General features: G+C 35.4%; 1 pseudogene; it reads right to left on the bottom strand.

The window, feature by feature from the left end:
• The window catches only part of LOC108726324 (uncharacterized), a 60573-nt pseudogene extending 47398 nt beyond the window's left edge, over positions 1-13175 (bottom strand).
• Between the last annotated feature and the right edge of the window lie 6233 nt (positions 13176-19408).

Below are 19408 nucleotides of genomic sequence, written 5' to 3' on the forward strand. Positions count from 1 at the left end.
CGCGCCACATTACGTCCATTTATCCATCAACGCGACGACAGTATCCCCGTCTTCCGGTCGTGTTGGTTGATCCCCTTACCCTCTGTGCAAACGACAACGCCGCTAACGGCGGCGTCTTTGTCCGAGGTGCAGCGACGTAGAAATTGCTTCCACAATATTAATACGTCCGATAATCTCGCAAGGCTCTGTTTTCCGTGCAGATACGTGGCTCGCGGTAATCCCGCGTATAGTTTCCGGCTATAACGGCACAGGCTTTCATTAAGCGCGCGCTGCCACTATCCCGCTTTAGTCTACTGTGCTGTTCGTTTACGTTGCGCACCCGCGTGTTGGCGGTCCGCGGCGCCGAGGCGCACGTTATTACCGTCTGTCCCAGACATTTTAACGTTTGATACCGTTCTCCGTTACGTTTTAACACGCCCGACATAACCACGCGCCCGCGGCCGCGGACGCAGCTTGACACTCAGGAAGACCCGCAAGCACATTATGCAGGATACCGCGGAAACGTATATACCTTTAATCCAGATAGGATTTAGTCTTCATTGAGAAATTAGTCGTGATTGTGAAATGGATATTCTTTTCCATACTGCGCTTTCCTGTTTTTGCGAGAGAAAAATTTCTGTTTTAATCGAGCATCTTCCATATTATACACAAATTCTCGCAAAATAAGACGGTTTTAAATGTTATTCGATGTAGGAATACATCGTATATGTAGATGATAATGTAATTTACATAGAGATGCTAGAAGATTCTGTTGTCGGAAGTTAGATTTTGCTAGAAGCAAGATACTGGAACTCTATAGAAACTAGAGTCTACTCTGATGAACTGTCAAACTATCGTATGAAACTTCCTAGACATGCCAGCAATTATTTCCACGTCTTTGCTTTCTTTTTTCTTGAAACAAAAATATTCCCAACCTGACTAAATAATGTAAACTGCACCAGTTAAGTACTTTATAAAAATATAATGTACAATGGAACGAACGGCTTTGCGGAAATATCTAAAAATTCAGCTAGATACAGATCTAAAAATAATTTTGTCAGACTATTAAAATAACTATATATATAGAACGCTTAAATATTAATGACGCTGTAAAATGATTTCACATTTTAGAAACCAGTTTAAGTGTCCTACATATAATTATTTTGATAATCCAAACAAATTATATTTAGATTCATATTTAGCTTTAATATACTTCTGTAAAACCGTCCTTTCTATATTATAACGCGAATTATAACGCTATTTATTAATCATGATTCGATAAATTTGCTGCAAGGCTTACATAGAAGTCGCAAATTTAACAGATTTAATTTTATCAGATTTAATTTTAGAGGATAAGTTAGAGTTGAATAAATTTACTGATGTTCCATAGGTAAGCGCGACGAACTTAGACTATCGATGGAGACTGTCGATATGCAAAATGGATTGTGATTATATGGACGAATGATTATTGGATGTCGAACTGGCGAATTGTACGTAAGATGCTGACAAAGTATGGGACATTTGTATACAGGAGAAGCGGGCAGGGACGGAATAGAGTTTAATATTACGATGATCTTGTTGGACGAGAATAAAAAAATGCTGCCTAACGCGCAAAGATCGAACGTAGCCGGGGCCGTTTCGTTGCCCACGGCGCTCCATTTACTATTCCCATAGGGTACCGAGAAAACGCTTATACGGGCTGCCATTGTATTAGGGTGCCGTTGCCTCGGGGTCTTCTATCTATCATCGAGCATCATGCTGGGATCGCAACCCTCGAGTTTGCGCACTTACCGCGTCGCAAGATGCCGTATTGCACCCCATTGCGATTGCGTCAAGTTATATTCTCTCGTAGTAACGAAGTAGCGTCCATAACACATTTATTATATAGCGTGCACGTTATACAATTGCATAATGCTAAAATAGATCGCACTTGGACGTAGGGGAGAACCTGTCTCTCAAGTTAAAATACTCTCAAAATGATAACAATGTTTCAGCATCGTTAAAGAAACGATTAAGATCATCCACCAGGGTTTAAAAAAATCTTTTTTCTCTCATATATATATATATATATATATATCAAAATATTACACACGCAATACAATCGTACAATAAAATAAATCGTATTTGGATGTAGGAGGAATGTAGGAGGATGTAGGAGGACTTGATCCTCAAGTTAAAATACTCTCAAAATGATAATAAATTTCGGTATCGTTAAAAAAACTTCGATTAAGATTATCTAGCAGTTATATAATCCTCTTTCTTTTTCTTATCAAAAGATATAAAATAGTAATGTAATTATTATAATTGTTATAATTGAAACACGGTTAAATTTTTTTTCTGAATATTTTTATATAACGGAAACGAGCCGACGGCGAATTTCCCGTTAGCAAGGATTAAGAGAATCTTTTTGCCTTCTGAGAGACGTCGTTGGAAAATCTGCATTGGAAGTTGGAGAGGATTAGAGCAAAGTAGAAACTACCGGGTGGTCGTAATTTGTTCGTAAAGTGCCGCGCGGACCGGTGTTAACCGTAATGCACAGCGTTATACATAGTCGGGTTAGTAACCGTAATAAGTGAGAAAGGGGTAAGCGAAAAACGCAGCCGTTCGCGAACTAAAGTATGGCGTGGGATATTAAAAGAAAGAAGTTGAATCGAACGAAATCTCGATATATGTGGTGGAACGGATAGGGAAACGCTCCTGCATTTTATTCGCGTGCGCATCCGAGGTAAAAGGATAACTTTTAACAATCGGTTCAGAGTTACGTAAATTCGAACCTTTCATTTTAAAATCGTGTAATCCAATTTCTAAAGAGTAAAATTTAAACAGAAACATGTACAATCATGTTCAAATATAATCTCGAGATAGAATTAAAAGTATAAATTAAGTAAAATATGTAAGAATGTATAAATGTAAGAATGTGTGTGTAATGTTTTCTTTATTCGAATGAATATTCTTACATTTTGCTTAATGAATATTCATACTTTTAATTTTATCTCTCGTGATTATATTTTAACATAATTGCACATGCTTCTATATAAATTTTATTAAAATATTTTTGACATGGAGAATTATATAAATATACATAATTCTATCCGAAAATATATTTTAATGAAGGATCTCGTACTAATTACAGAAAATTAAGTCCTGGTAAAATAAGTCAGCTTTTACATGTGACGTATAGTAGCTTAAAATGTTATATATACATGATTAAAATAATTAATAGTTCTTGAGCTATAGTGTATCAAAGGTGCAATAAAACTTGTGAAGCAGAGCACCTTTGATGCATTATAACTAAAAAATTATTCATTATTGAACCTTATGTCTGACATTTTTTTCATCATATTATAAGCTACATCATACGTGAAAATTTATTTATTCCACCGGGACTTAATTTTCTGTATAATTAGTACGGAGTTCTTTGTTTTAATGAGATTTTACATGTAAAAAAATTTTACGTTTCAATGAGATTTCTAAAATTTAACGTAAATTATAATATTTTTAAAACAAATGATTATATATCTTTTAGTGAAAAAACTTCATAGTGATTAATTAAATAATGATAGAGACACTTCCATGATACTTTAATCAATTCGCATCGCCTGAAGGTTCTTTGCATTATAAGAGAAACGTGAATAAAGATTCGTTGCTATCATGAAAAGGGCTGTTCATCCGATCGTACTAAGTTCATCACCCTCGTCCCTTCTTACATTTTATCTACGCTCGTCTGTATGCGTTTCGGATTAGCGATACACGAAACCGTAGGGCGGCGTTATTCCCCTGCAGATTCCGCCGATGATTACTGTTATTCACAGACAGGCAGTGGTTGAAATAAATGCGACCTGTACCCTCTCGATTCTCGCGCGTCCATTGTGATGATTAAACTAAGCTACGTAAGTAGCAATTTATGTTAATTTTAATCGCAAGAAAAACTTGGGAAAATATCTCGATTAAGGATGTATTACATATATTTTTTAACAAAATAGAAGAATTATGAAAACGTTACAGATTTTTCTATGTTGTATTTGCGAAAGTAATACAAGTTTGGCAGCGATTTAGAATGTATATTATTTCAATAAGAAGTAGACATGTTTTTAAAAAGTAATTAAGATAACATTGGAAAATTTTCATTTCAAATATAAAATTGTATCATTATAAATATAAATGTTGTCTTATTGAACTGTTTGTGTATATGTCATTCATTTTTATAGTAAAGTATAAATTTATAATTTCAATCACTTTTTGCAAAGATTATATCTAATGTATGTTTAAGGTGATGGAACAGTACACCCTATATGTATTTTTATACATTAATAATTAATAAAACATTTATATCGAATTGTTTACTCCGATCGATTGATTTATTGCTTGAAAACATGTAAACATGTAAAAAGAAAAGAATAAGCTCGATGAATGAATCTCCTCGATAAGAATGCGCACATACGTGGCAATCGGTAGATGGGAAGTCGAGCGATTAAACAAATAGCATAGAAGAAATCGGACGATCCCATAATTTCCTTATCCGCACGAACGGATGCTGAGGAAACGGAGCAAGCGAGAAAGGCAAAAAGAAGAGGAGGAGGAAGAGGAAAGTGGCGCCGTGTCGGAATGTTCTACGTCGAGGTCATTATCCTGATACGCTCCCAATCTCTCCACGAACATCGGAATCTCGATCGGATCGTAGGCCTAACCCGCGCGTAATCCTTTCTAATCCTAAGGGAGAGCCATGGGGATCCGTTCAAATCGGCAATCTATTCCTAATGTCTTCACTAATCCCTGGTCCGCGAACGATGTAGCCTATCCACGTCTAATGGTCGTATTTACTCACCAACCGTGCCTCTTAGAAGATCTCGTAGAGCTGTCGGGACTGATACGAGTGAATCTTTTCCGATGGTCCGCACTATCGAGGTATATCCTTCGTTGTATTGATCCTAGAATTCCAGATGTGATCATCGATCCTCCCCAATCAAAAACGGTGTAGTCGTTTCCGCAGCGCATCGTTTAGGGCGTCGTTTAGGTCATCTGCAACAGACTTACGGAAAATCCAATTATTTCTCACCGCATTAGTGTCGTCTGTGATGGAAGGTTTCATTATTGGGCTGTTCCGTCATCTGAATCAGAGCTCCGTGTACGTTAAGTGCTGCTAATACCGCGTACGTAGTATCCTGCCCTGATGGATGAGAATATTCCTCCACTCACGGGGTGCCGCGCCGTTGCGTGAAAATCACGCAACCGTGACCAGGCTATTATATATATATATATATATATAATATATACACACACACATATATATATTGTATATGTATATATATGTATATATAGACATCGCGTATTCCACATTCATACACACACACACACAAACACTCCCTCCCCCCTTTCTCTCTCTCTTTCTCTCTATATATATATATATGTGTGTGTGTGTGTGTGTGTGTGTGTGTGTGTGTGTGTGTGTGTGTGTGTGTGTATATCATAGATTTCAAAGATCAAACTGACAAGAAAGCTATGTGTTTTTATATCAAGCATATACAAAGTATGTGCGCGCTTTTTCAAATATTTTAAAGCTCAGAATGTCTCCTTTTCGTTCCTGATTTTGAATGCGAAAAATATTAGATAAATCATAACTTTCATTCTTTTATACAGTTAATAAAAAAAAAATATATAATTGTGAATGAAATACTTAATAATATCTTAGCATCTTATTCTGTCTTTCGGTTCAAACATCTTGCGAAAATTTTCCTTATGTATCGGACACTCTGTTAAAACTCTGCTAAAAGTTCCAGAAATTATATTTATATTCGTAACGGCGAGAAAAAAATACTTTTTGTGATAACAAAAGATTTACTCAGATTCAGAATTAAAGTTGTACTTTTTATAATTAAAACTGAAAAATAAATAAAAGTTTTTGAGATTTAAACCACCAACTCCTTTTCCCGAATATGAATATTAGAAGAATAAAGAAAAGAGAGAAGAGAGAGAGAAAAAAAATAGAGTAAGTAACAAAAAACATTGTTCTATATCATTTATACATTTCTAAAATTTATCTAAATCTTTTAAAAATTAAATTTTTTTTAATATATAAGAAATTTAAAAAATATAAAATATTTTCTGGGCATTTTTTTTTCCCGCAAGTTTACTGATAAAAATCAGTTTCAAATGGCCTATAAAAATTTGCAAATTATACCATAAATCTATAACAAACAAGTAACAGTTTATACATTAATGTTGTCGAAAAAGAGATAAGAGAGAATATTCATGTTGCTTTCGCATTGAATCTAATCTTTGTTACATTATATTGCGGTGTTATATCTATGATCGTTCGCGCCGGGAGCATTCCGAGCCGGGCTCAGGAAAGTTGCCACCGTCTCCGCTAATTGTAAGGTACTCTAATAATAGTAATAAATATATAGCAGTTCACGGAAGGGCGCGGTGGTTTTATGAAAATATGGTAGACTCGGGACAATACCATACTATGGAAACAATTATCGGACTTCGCACGGCGTTGGCGTCTGCTGTTTGCATCGCGACAACGAATTTCCGTTGGGAAGCAATTACCGTTGCTTGCGGACGACGTCTTTTGCGAATCGCGGTTACTTCGGCCCTTAACTCTTCGATGCACATTTCAATTTTCCATCTACTTAAAAGTTATACATAATATAATTTATCACGATAACAAAATATTTACATTGCTTGCGCAACGGAATACGGCGAACATAGAGTAGAAAATGTAAATCTCAAAACCTCTTTTAAGTTAAAATTCTGTTGAAGTATATAATTTATTTAAGATTAAATGAAGAATGAGACTTTGCTCTCTAGTGGTTTCTACTAAAATCGGCAATTCTATACAGAATGTCCTATTTGCTGATGTTAATTTTGTACACTCGCTTCATATTTCGTTCCACCTGAACAAATCCTCCATTGTGTTTGGAATGGCAATTAAAGATAAATAGTTAATCACAATGAAATTGAGAATTTTTTAGTCTACATGATTAAATTCTATTTTATTTTGCGGATATTTTAAATAACATTAATTTATATTGATATTTCAAAAAAGAAATATTAAATTCAAAATTTCAATACTAAATTAATATTAAATATTAAATTAATATCAAGTTACTACTAACATTAAATATGATAAATATTAAATTAATATTCAAAAATATTAAATTAATATTAATTATTATTTTAAAATTGTGAGACTTTGCCGTTTAATGTCTAAAATTCTGAGAAAATAAAAAATATATTCAGGTCAACAAATTTTTATGATTCGTGATATGACGAGAAAAAGATTTAAAAAAGAATAAATACTCTCACAATTATTGCGTTCCTTAAGTTAAGAAATGCGCTATGAATGATCGAACAATATAATTTTATGACGCGCTATTTTATTTTTATAAGGATCTTATAACTGTCTGTCGATGGAAAGTGTTCCTTGCAAATAAATACTGAATAATTATTGACGACAACCTTCGACGTAAAGATTCGAGCACGTCTCTTCCGTTTTTCGTGATTTACGTTAATTAATCCGTCGTTAACTGATATTTTACGAGCATACATATTTTGAATAACATGGCAGAGTAGACATGTCATTCTTCTCGGGTAGGAGCGTCTTCTGGTGTCAGTCTTTGTGTAATCCACCTTGAGGGGGTTGCACCTTCGGTCATCTCCGTAAAATTACAGCCCTCATCGAGTCGAGATTAAACCTCACAGTTTCCGCCGCAAATGCATGTATGGAAGGCTTTATCGTTATGTGCGCGCGACTGTACGTATGTGTGTGTGTGTGTGTGTGTGTGTGTGTATGTGTTTCTGAGTGGGTGGCCATGTTCACATACGGAAGAGCAAACATCTGGTTCGTGCATCTCGTCTAAGAACGTAGAGGGGTAATGTGGGAAAAGGGTTACGCGTCGGAGGAGCATAGCTCGCAACCCTTTTAGCTCCTTACCTTTTGCCATGTGCCATCAGCGTTTCCTCTCTCGCACTTTTGAGATATAGTCGCAAAGCCGCGCATCATGCTCATTAAGAGTGCATTATCGCTCAGGTGCTCTGAGAGATACACGCAAATTCCAAAAACACGGAAGCTTAGTGTTTATTAATTTTTTTCAAGCTATTATATATGATAATGTTAAAATAAAAATAGTATCATTTATATTTAAAGGAAGGTCCGATACTGACACATAGGTCTCCTAAAGCGACATCCTCTTATTTTTTAGAAACTCTCTCTCTCTCTCTCTCTCTCTCTCTCTCTCTAACCTTTACACCTTATTAACTTAATTAACTTAATTAAAGTGACTGTATTATTAATAATATTATGTCATTTTAAATGTTTATAGTTTCATAAATTAGTTTTCTCTTTACAGAATATATCTTTATTTATAGAATAGGAATGTTGACATTATTGCCTACTACGTCAGTTTTGGAGCCCATTTTATCAGACGCTCATTTTTGCATAACTTACGAAAAACTTAATTATTGCAAAATTGCAAACAGTATTATAAAAACTGCTTATACTATCTGATAGAAGACACTTTTTAGTTTATATTTATGTTTTTGAAGTTGTATTTTTACCTTTTGTTTAAGAAATATTGTCTAAAAACACAAAGTGGTATGTCGGTATATCGGTGATCTTATTACCTTCTATTATTAAAACTGAACTGATTTAGACGTTAAAGTTCTTTAACGTACTCTATATGGAAAAAACGATTTCATTAAAATATTTATAACTTTTACTAAATACATAAATCTGAAAATAATTTTGTTAAACTGTCAGTAATTGTATACGACGCTCAAGTTGGTTGCTAAGCTGAATATAAAAATATTTTGCAAAAATTATTCGTAATGAGTTTTCTATATAATTATTTTGATGGTCCAACAAAATTATTTTTAGTCTTGTATCTAGTTAAATTTTGAAATATTTTTGCAAAATTGTTGTTTCCGTGTAGATTTTAAATCTTGTTATATACTGTTTTAGCGATAAGAGGACACCAATCTCGCTATCACGAGAGAACCTTGTGAAGCGTCAAATTATGATTTTTAATGAAATTTTGTATGTTTATATATATACAGGGTGTTTCCAAATTAAATGGCAAAACTTCGGGAGCGTGTAGAGGAGTAAAAAACTAAGAAAAAAAGTCCTATAGACATATGCTCCTTTTTGCTTTGTTTCGCAGGAAATCACGAAAAAAGAAAAAAATATATTTAATTTATTATTTTAATTATTTTATTTATAAACTTTTTAATGAAGATTTTGTTCGAAATGTGCACCTCTTGCAGCAATACAAGCATTGCATCTGTCAAACACGGCTCTTGTAGCAGCCAGGCACTGTTCTTGCGATATTCTGTTCGCTGCAGCTACGATACGATTTCTCAAATGTTGCTCTGATTGAATAGGCGAAGAATAAACTTCTTGCTTCAGAGTACCCCATGCATAGAAATCTAATGGCGTTAAGTCGGGCGAACGAGTTGCCCAATGTACTGCTCCTCCACGTCCAATCCATCGTTGTGGGAATTTTCTATCTAACCAGGTTCTAGCGACTCTGCTGTAATGAGCAGGGCATCCATCTAATTGAAACCACATTTCAGTACGTTGTTGTAATGGGATGTTTTCTAAATAGTCAGAAAATTCATTCTCCAAGAAATTTAGAAAACGGTCCCCATTTAATCTTGCAGGTAAAAAAAACATTTTTTTTCGATTTCTCTGAAACGGAGCAAAAACGAGCATATGTCTATAGGACTTTTTTTCTTAGTTTTTTACTCCTCTACACGCTCCCGAAGTTTTGCGATTTAATTTGGAAACACCCTGTATATATACGTATAGATTACATAAATAAAATTAAATGAATTTAGAAAATATCAGTTGCGACCAATAAATTTTAAGGGGTGAAATCATTCCTTATACGTAAATCAGTTTTTAGCTTTCCTCGTTATATCTCAAAATATTAATTATTTTCAAAATTATTTCTTACAATGTGTTATTGACATAGATAAATAGGGGTAGTTTTATTAAAAACTTTTATGCAAAACGTTTTTTCATATCTTGAATAGTTTTTGAGATATAACGAAAGAAACTGAAGCATTCTCATAAAAGGTAGTTTCATCTTTTAAAATCGTTTATTAGTAACTAGTATTTTCTAAATTTACCTATTTACGTAACCTATATGTATACGAAAGGTCAGTTTTTATTCTTGCATTAAGTAGACTACACTAGAACTCTCTTTCTCGCTTTCGTCAAATATCAAACATACACCTACATATCTCACTTTAAGTTTCAAAAGTGTTCACTTATAGTTCAGTCACAAAAAATAGACCTACAGTTTCATTAAAATTGTTGAGGTAATTGCTTCGTAAGGTTGTTAATCTAACGCAGGTTTCTTTATTTCGTGTTAACATTACTAGTCATTCACGTCTGTCCTCTTTTTCATACTCCACTCCACGCGATTTCGCGGGGTTGCTAACAGCCGCGCCGCCGCCACCACCGCGAGTTCTCGAGTCTCGCGGCTAGTAGTGGTTTCTTTGTGTTTGCCGGTTGCCCGGGCAACCTCGAAGAGTTTGCCCAGGATTAAATATGTAGTTTCGAATTAGGCGAGCACAATGTCGGTTCTCTCTCTCTCAGACCATGAAACGCGGTCTAAGACGACGCGTCTCGAGCTATGCGGACGAGCGGTTCTTCATAGAGGCGAAGGCAACAAAGCGCGTCTGAGGGTTGAAAGGGGATCCGCGTGTGGCCGTCGGGGTGGCCCTGATGTTTTGCGATGCGAGATTACTCATTTCAGCGATAAAAAAATATAACGGCGCGGAATGAAAACGTACTATTTCGCCTCTCTTCTTTTGTTTCAAACGAAAATTCTTTCCTTTTGGAAAGAAAGGAGGATGTTAAAAAGAGGCCGATTTCTGTCCAAAAAGGTATAAGTGTAAGGAATAACGTTTATTTTTTTATTAGATTTTGGCCTTCTGAATACGATAATGTTCGGAATCGACAGGGAACACCTTGAAAATCTACAAAAAAACATTATTTCTTTTACTTACATCTTTTTGGGCAAAAATCTGCCCTTTTTGGAGGATATTAAAAAAGGATCGACTTTCACCTAAAGAATATAAGTAAAAGAAATAGTATTTTTTGTAGATTTTTTTGACTTCCTGAATATGATAAAATTATTAAAAAGTTCGTGGCATGTGAGGAACACCTTGAAAAGTAAACAAGAATATTGAAATTTCTTTATATGTATCATGTTCATGCTCAATTTTCAAGGTGTTCCCTATCGATCCCGAACTCTTTATTAACATTATCGTATTCAGGAGGTCAAAATCTATAAAAAACACTATTCCGTTTATTTACACCTTTTTGGGAAATCGGTCTCTTTTTAATATCCCCTCCCTCCTTTGATTTTAAATAAATATATGAAATCCTTGTGCACCTATGTTTAAAAGAATCTGTGATTTTGTAATAATAGGATATCGATTTTTACTTATTCCGACAATGACAAATAGTTCTGATTGACAATGAGAATAAACCAGTAGGTTTTAATCATATTAATTAGAATTCCGGTCATTATAATTGAATATCTAATTATCTCGATTAAAATTATAATAGATTTAACTGTAAAATTTTGATTTATCCATTTTTCACTAAAATTATAAGTAATGTAATTAAACTTTTTCCAGTGGACATTTCAAAGCTTTTAAGCGCTACATAAGAAATAAAGGAAAAAGATAGATAAGTATGTGCTTTTATTTTCTGTTGTTTTTGAGTTCGTTTTGAAAATTGATTCTGCAAAATTAATTAAATTTTCATAACCGAAATATCAATTCTCTTTTTCAAATTCATTAAAATGGTTCTTTTTAAAATATCTGTTGTTTTTTTTATGTTGTATAAGTTAACCGTATATTATTTGATTAATTTCTTTATAAGTACACAGTTTTTAATTAACTAATTGTATTTCACTTTTCATTAAATTAACTACAGTTGTAGCTCTTGTAACAGCTCTCATTCTGGATTTTATGCTGTTACAATTAACAAACGCTAATAAAATAAATCCGAAAAGAATATCCCGTAACAATCATACAATACTTTAACGTGTATTTACGAATTTAATTAAAATAAAAAAAATTTGACTATATTATTATAATAGCGAAGCAAGTAAAAATTTGCAGCACTTGCATATTTGAAATAAAAATCGAAGTGATAGAGAATTGGAATTGCAAATTAGTTACTTTGCGATGTTCACGTGCGAAAATCTCTTTAACGATGCTTAGATTAACGTATATCGCGCTTCGAATTTTTCACCTTTTCCTGCAAATTGTCATCAAATTGAGATCGCGGAGTAATTCGTCAAATCGAGTGATGCGAGTAACGGAGAGCCGTGAGACACGTAGTACGTGTATATAAATGATTAATTTAGGATGCGAGGAAGGAAATACTCAGCATACCTCTACAGCGTACGTTCTTGTGTGAACTGAATGATACCTACTCTGCTACAAGCTGGCTGATGTTCAATGCCTGGCGTTTGTTTGATAACCTACAGTGTTTGTTTTTGTGAAGTCGGCCCCGTTATCGTTCGTACGCCGGAGACTCGAGCTGGTGGATAGAGGCGCGTGCCGCTCCTGGATCATTACAATACGCTCGAGCCTTTACCTAAAACACACAAACACATACGTAACAAATACACGAGACGCCTCTACCAAAAGTTGGTGATTACCCACCTGCGCAATTGATTATTTTCCGAGCTTAACCCTCCGGAGCTGACGTAGATTTATTGAGTCCGCTCAATAAGCTCTTTGTAAAAAGTTCAATTTTTTAATGCTACGTTTGCCAAGCGATGACTCCGCATTAATTATGTGGAAAATTGGGTTCCAATGACAGACTCGGAATCAGTAACTGGGTTACAGATTTTCGTGCGTCAGTTCCGAAAGGTTAATTATAACGAGTGTTAATTTGACACTGCACGTCGACGCTGATATTTCGTGTAATTTACTTACCTGCGATAGGAATTGGAGAATTTCAGGAGAATAGATTGTTTGTTTTTTTCCATCGATGTTCACGGGCGAGAATCTCTTTTGACTATGTTCGAATTTCCGCGTCGCGTTTTGAATATTTCACCAATTCCGATGTAATTCATCCACTGGATTGAGAGCGACGAATCGCCTAGTCGAGAAACAGGTTATGGAAAAATACTGGCATATTCAAAGTAAATAATTATCGCGGAACGCGGGAAATGACGCGTTTGCGATATATTTCATAAAGCGCGTTAAATTTTTTTGTATTTCATAGCGCGCGTTGAATGCTCGTGGAAAAACGGCGAGTATTAGGTACCGGCGTCGTTTGTTTTTTTTTTTGCGCGCGCTGTGTTTGTTGACACGACCTCGTTCGGAATGTGTGCCACTCGGTGCGTCGTCACATTACTGCTCGTGCTTGTGGTGCGTCGTTACTTCTCGAGCTCTCCGTGCGCCGTCGCATTATTAAGATTCCTCTTACATAATTCGCTGAGTAATTCGCAAATCGCAAAACGTAGTTTGTAGTAGTAGCAAATTCTGCTGACGCAGAATGACGATCAACGCACGCAAGATACGCGCGGAACCAAAACCGCACGCGATGAAAAGACAAACGCAAATCTTCGTTCTGCGTCTGCGAACTACGTTTTGCGATTTGCGAATTGTGTAGAGACATCTTACGAGTCGATTCTAAGCAGAAAATCGTAAGACTCGTAAAGCTGGTTCTACATCGATCGCATCGCAGCGTCGCAAGATTGTCGCGAGCGTTGCAGTCCAATCAGAGTCGAGCTAGCTTGACGTTGATTGGACCGCAATGCTCGCGACGATGCGACTAATGTAGAACCAGCTTAATGTGTTCTCGTAAAACTTGTAAGAGCTTAAGCGGGGAGCACAGACTCTTGCGTAACACATAACACGTAATGCATAAGAAAATGAACCAATCAAAGCCCTTCGTTTTCTTCCTTTCCATGAAATAAAGAACTATGATTGGTTGAATTTCTTATGCCTTATGTGTTAATGCGTTATGCAAGAGTCTGTGCTCCCCGCTTTATGACTAGTGCTCTAATTTTATGCGTATCGTAAGATGTACGATTATTCATAAATATCTACGATTTCTTGTAAATTTTATGGCTAGTAAGAAGCTGTCTGCAAAAATATTGTATAAAGGTATAAGCATTTAAAAATTCTTACGAGTCTTGGCCATCACACGTACAAAAATTTTAATGGGAATCGTAAGGTCGCAAACAAATCGTCCAATCATAATCAAAATTGAGATCTCGAGTTTTTAAACACTCGACTGTGATTGGCCGATTTGCTTACGGCTTTACGATTACGACTAAAATTTTTGTACGCGTGATGGCCAGGACTGGGTAATCATTTAAAATGCCAAATATAAAATACTTAAAAAAATGTATTTAAAATGTAAAATGTTTTTCGAATCAACTTTATATGTAAAATGGGTAAATAGATATTTTAAATAGTTTTCAAATACAGAATGGTTTTCCCTACATACATTTTAATATACATTTTTTTAAGTATTTTACATTTAGCATTTTAAATAGAATTACATTTTAAATGGCATTTTAAATGCAAAAATACCCTTTACGATTTTGCTTAGAATTTAGGCATTAGGTAATTCTTCGAGCCCTCACGACGCGCGATCAATCCATAGACGTAATGTATGTAGACTGAGCCGATTCTCCGAAATTTGGGGAGTGGGGGATTCGCGTCGCGAACGCGAGAGGGAGCGCGACTGGGTCAAATAAATACGCCCTTTCCTACGAGCGATATTCATTGTGCGTTCTTATTTCAAGACAAGACCTCGGCCGGTATCTATAGTCTGTTTTTAATTTCAAGACTCAAGCAATATCTTTTTTAAGATACAAATGCGGCTCTGTGGCCAGTATTCATATGCCCGTATTCATAGTCAGACCTTATATTTAAGGCTTCCTTAAATTTATCTTCAGATATCCTATAAATTATTTCATTGGCTACTGAGCATCTAAAGATAAATTTAAGGAAGCCTTAAGTACAAGGTCTGACTATGAATACGGGTAATAGTCAGTTCTTATATTCAAGATCGTCGTAAGTTTAGTCTTGAGATGTCACGAACCAATCAGAGGACCGCATTTGTGTCTTAAGACGGTCTTGAAATAAAATCTGATTATGAATACCGGCCTGTGGCTGGTATTCCACTGCTTGATGCTTGACGCTTGCATGTGAATGCACCTTCAAAATAAAAGCGGCCTATACAGGGTGTTTCCAAATTAAATGGCAAAACTTCGGGAGCGTGTAGAGGAGTAAAAAACTAAGAAAAAAAGTCCTATAGACATATGCTCCTTTTTGCTTTGTTTCGCAGGAAATCACGAAAAAAGAAAAAAATATATTTAATTTATTATTTTAATTATTTTATTTATAAACTTTTTAATGAAGATTTTGTTCGAAATGTGCACCTCTTGCAGCAATACAAGCATTGCATCTGTCAAACACGGCTCTTGTAGCAGCCACGCCTTTAAAGCATTACCGTTGCAGAAACCGTATACAAAAACCATATCAGCATATTCACTATTAGAATACGTACGCGGCATATTGCAAAAGACAAAATTCATCTACTGTTAAAGGCTTTCAAAGAGCGACTGACAAATTCATAACAGAAAGTGGAAAATGTAATCAAATATGTCGGTGCTAGATATGGCAAGAAATGTAAACATTTTTTTTCGATTTCTCTGAAACGGAGCAAAAACGAGCATATGTCTATAGGACTTTTTTTCTTAGTTTTTTACTCCTCTACACGCTCCCGAAGTTTTGCGATTTAATTTGGAAACACCCTGTATATTTATTTCGTTTTAAGTGCAAAAATTTTAAAGATTTCAAGCGACGCGAATAATTTCGACCGAGAATTCCTTCGATAGTGAGCAAGCTCGCATATTTCGCGCCTTAAACTTCTCGTTGATCGCTGGACTTGTTCATTTGTTTCCGAATTAACGGCGCGAAGTAATACGCCAATCAGAGCAAGCGATTAAAGCAATATAGAAAACCGCCACGTCGATCACTCATAATAATATGCGTGTTTCATAATTATCTGGGAACTCGCAGCGTGTATAACACGAATTTTCGATTATATGTATGCCACCGGGCAGTTTGTATGGTTAATTAATTAGTCGTTGATTTGACCGAATGTAGTTGCCGTTGGGTCCATCGGTAATTAGCGTAACGATTGGCAACGGTTGCCGATATGGCGATACGCCATCGGTTCGACAGTCGCAACGCGCTTTAGTAAGTACAATTGCAATGAACTCCGCGGTTCAATATTTGTCGATCATGCATTGCAAATACGACGTTTACGCGACGGTGAATCGTCGTGCCGCGCGCAATCTCGCGAAATTCATTCGATCGACGACATCCGCCGCAGCTGCAGGCAGAAGTTGGCGTAGGACGATCATATTTTTCGAATATTCGGAACGATTTATTTCGTCGCGCGGGATATCGTTCGCTCGGGTCATATCATGCGATAGCGATCGCCTGGAACGCGAATATTTGTATTATCCGTCGAAATCTATCCGTACGCGACGAATGCGCGTACTATTTGCAGTTTGGAGCGCGGAAAAGTGCAGGAAGTGCAGCTTAAGTGCAACAGGTGTAGCGTCGTCGCGACGCGTGAAGTTGGCCGCGCGACGCGTGAAGTTGGCCGCGCGATCTTCGAATGTTCGACTTCCCTCCCTCCTCGCGGACCGTTAACGTCTCGTCCGTTTCGTTTGTGCGCGTCAACATGGATCGCGATCTCTCGTGATTTTTGCGTCGTTCTCTCCCGCCTCGTCGTTTATCGGGAGCGTCGAGAATGTGCGTTGTCGAGGGTGTCGAGCTGTTCGGTGATTAGCGCACGTGCGTATCGTAATTAACTACAATCATAGTTCGCGAGTGTTCACGCGAGTGTTATGGAGCAGCCGCCGAGTAACGAGAGAGGAGGTGGAGGCCCGGGGAGGCATCGGGCAATGGCGGTGCAACCGTGGGTGAGCCATTTGTAACTTGTTTCATTTATTATTTATTACACTCTCTGGGATTAAATGCTCGTCTATCTCCGCGCGGTCATTTTACGTCATTGTGAGACAATATACGTGAAATATATTCAGACGAAATATAAAGGCTGCTTTCCTTTTAGGAGACACAGTCGACGCAAGTCGACGCAAGTGTTGTTCTATCTTTGTCACTATCTGAATGATAGAAGGATAGAACGACGCTTGTGTCGATTTATGTCAATTTGTGTTATCAAATGGAAAGTAGTGAAAGTCTCCTAAATATATCGAGAGATAAGACGTTTTCACGTCTAAGGCTCGTTTTCACAACATATAAAGAGAGAGAGGGGGGGGGAAAGAGAGAGAGAGAGAGAGAGAGAGAGAGAGAGAAAAGTTACCTAAAAACTAAAGATCAAGAGATTTATCAATAAAATTTATTCAAGAAATTCCTTGCTAGGTATAACCTTTAATCTTTAGTAACCATATATTGTGAAAACGGGGCTAAGACGTCTTTTGTAATAAATATCTTTAAGACGTTTTTTTAGATGTTTTCCAGATCTCATTTTTGGATATGCATGTTGTCTGGATATGTATAGTTTGAGATACTTAAAATAGGAATTATAACGTAGGGATTTAATATTTGTAATGTAGATAAATAAAATGTACAGATAAATAAAACGATATAGATAAATAAAATGTGTGAACATACTTCAAACTTGTAATTCATTAGATATTTATATATTTTTGAAAAGTTTCGTAATATATTTATATTGGAAAATATTTGTTGCAAAAAAATATTTCAAATTGTTTTGTTGAAATAACTACTTTTAATGAGTGTGTTTAACAAAATAACAGTGCACACAATAATTCTTTTTTGGAATATTAATTATTTTGATTATTTTTTTAATTCTTGAATATATTGTGTTTTACAGATTGACGTCATGTATAACTCCGCTGCTGCGCATTGTACTGGTGAGTAATAAATTATTCTTTTATAGTGATTCTCTGAGGGGTAATAGATTTCTGAAAGTAATAAATACAAAATACATGTACAAGATAAGAAAAATATCAGAAAAAGATTGAAAGATTAAAACAGTTTCCTAAATGATTGATAATATATTAAAATTTTAATTGTATCCAATGCAATAGTAAAATGTTCTGTATTATTGTTGTAAATTGCGAGATATTTAAGTTTTTTATTTATTCCTGCAAGTGTGTGTATTTAAAAAATGAAAAATTTGTTTAAAAGTATATATGAATATTATAAAGGTAATTTCATAAATCTATTACCTGATTGGAATGGATAGGCTCTTTAAGAGCCTAATTATCTAAATTGATAAAAAAATATTTAATTCTGGAATATTTATTTACAATATAATGTAATTTGATGTACAATATAATATTTATTATAGAAATTTGCATGATAAAATGTTAAAAATATATATCTATAATTTTTTATACTTAACACATTAAATTAGATTGATTATTTACTTACATATTGATCATTGATGCATTAATACTCATATTAATTACAAATTCCTCTTAAATAAACAAAGTGCATTATTTTTTGCAATTTTTTTACTAAGCTTTTTATATATAAGAAAGACTTTTAGAAAAGACAGTTGAGAGAGCAAAATAATGACAGTTTATGATATTAATTTTTGCTTCATATATACAGGGTGTTTCCAAATTAAATGGCAAAACTTCGGGAGCGTGTAGAGGAGTAAAAAACTAAGAAAAAAAGTCCTATAGACATATGCTCCTTTTTGCTTTGTTTCGCAGGAAATCACGAAAAAAGAAAAAAATATATTTAATTTATTATTTTAATTATTTTATTTATAAACTTTTTAATGAAGATTTTGTTCGAAATGTGCACCTCTTGCAGCAATACAAGCATTGCATCTGTCAAACACGGCTCTTGTAGCAGCCAGGCACTGTTCTTGCGATATTCTGTTCGCTGCAGCTACGATACGATTTCTCAAATGTTGCTCTGATTGAATAGGCGAAGAATAAACTTCTTGCTTCAGAGTACCCCATGCATAGAAATCTAATGGCGTTAAGTCGGGCGAACGAGTTGCCCAATGTACTGCTCCTCCACGTCCAATCCATCGTTGTGGGAATTTTCTATCTAACCAGGTTCTAGCGACTCTGCTGTAATGAGCAGGGCATCCATCTAATTGAAACCACATTTCAGTACGTTGTTGTAATGGGATGTTTTCTAAATAGTCAGAAAATTCATTCTCCAAGAAATTTAGAAAACGGTCCCCATTTAATCTTGCAGGTAAAAAAAACGGTCCCACTAAAACGTCGTTCCAAATTCCAAGCCAGACATTAACAGAAAACTCTTGCTGAAATTTGTATTCTCTAACAGACCTGGGATTTTGATGAGCCCATAATTCCTTTGATTAATTATTCCACCTCTGGTAAATGTTGCCTCA

This window comes from Mycetomoellerius zeteki, unplaced genomic scaffold (genome assembly GCF_001594055.1).
Source record: "Mycetomoellerius zeteki isolate Tzet28-1 unplaced genomic scaffold, Tzet1.0 scaffold41, whole genome shotgun sequence".
Lineage (NCBI taxonomy): Eukaryota > Metazoa > Arthropoda > Insecta > Hymenoptera > Formicidae > Mycetomoellerius > Mycetomoellerius zeteki.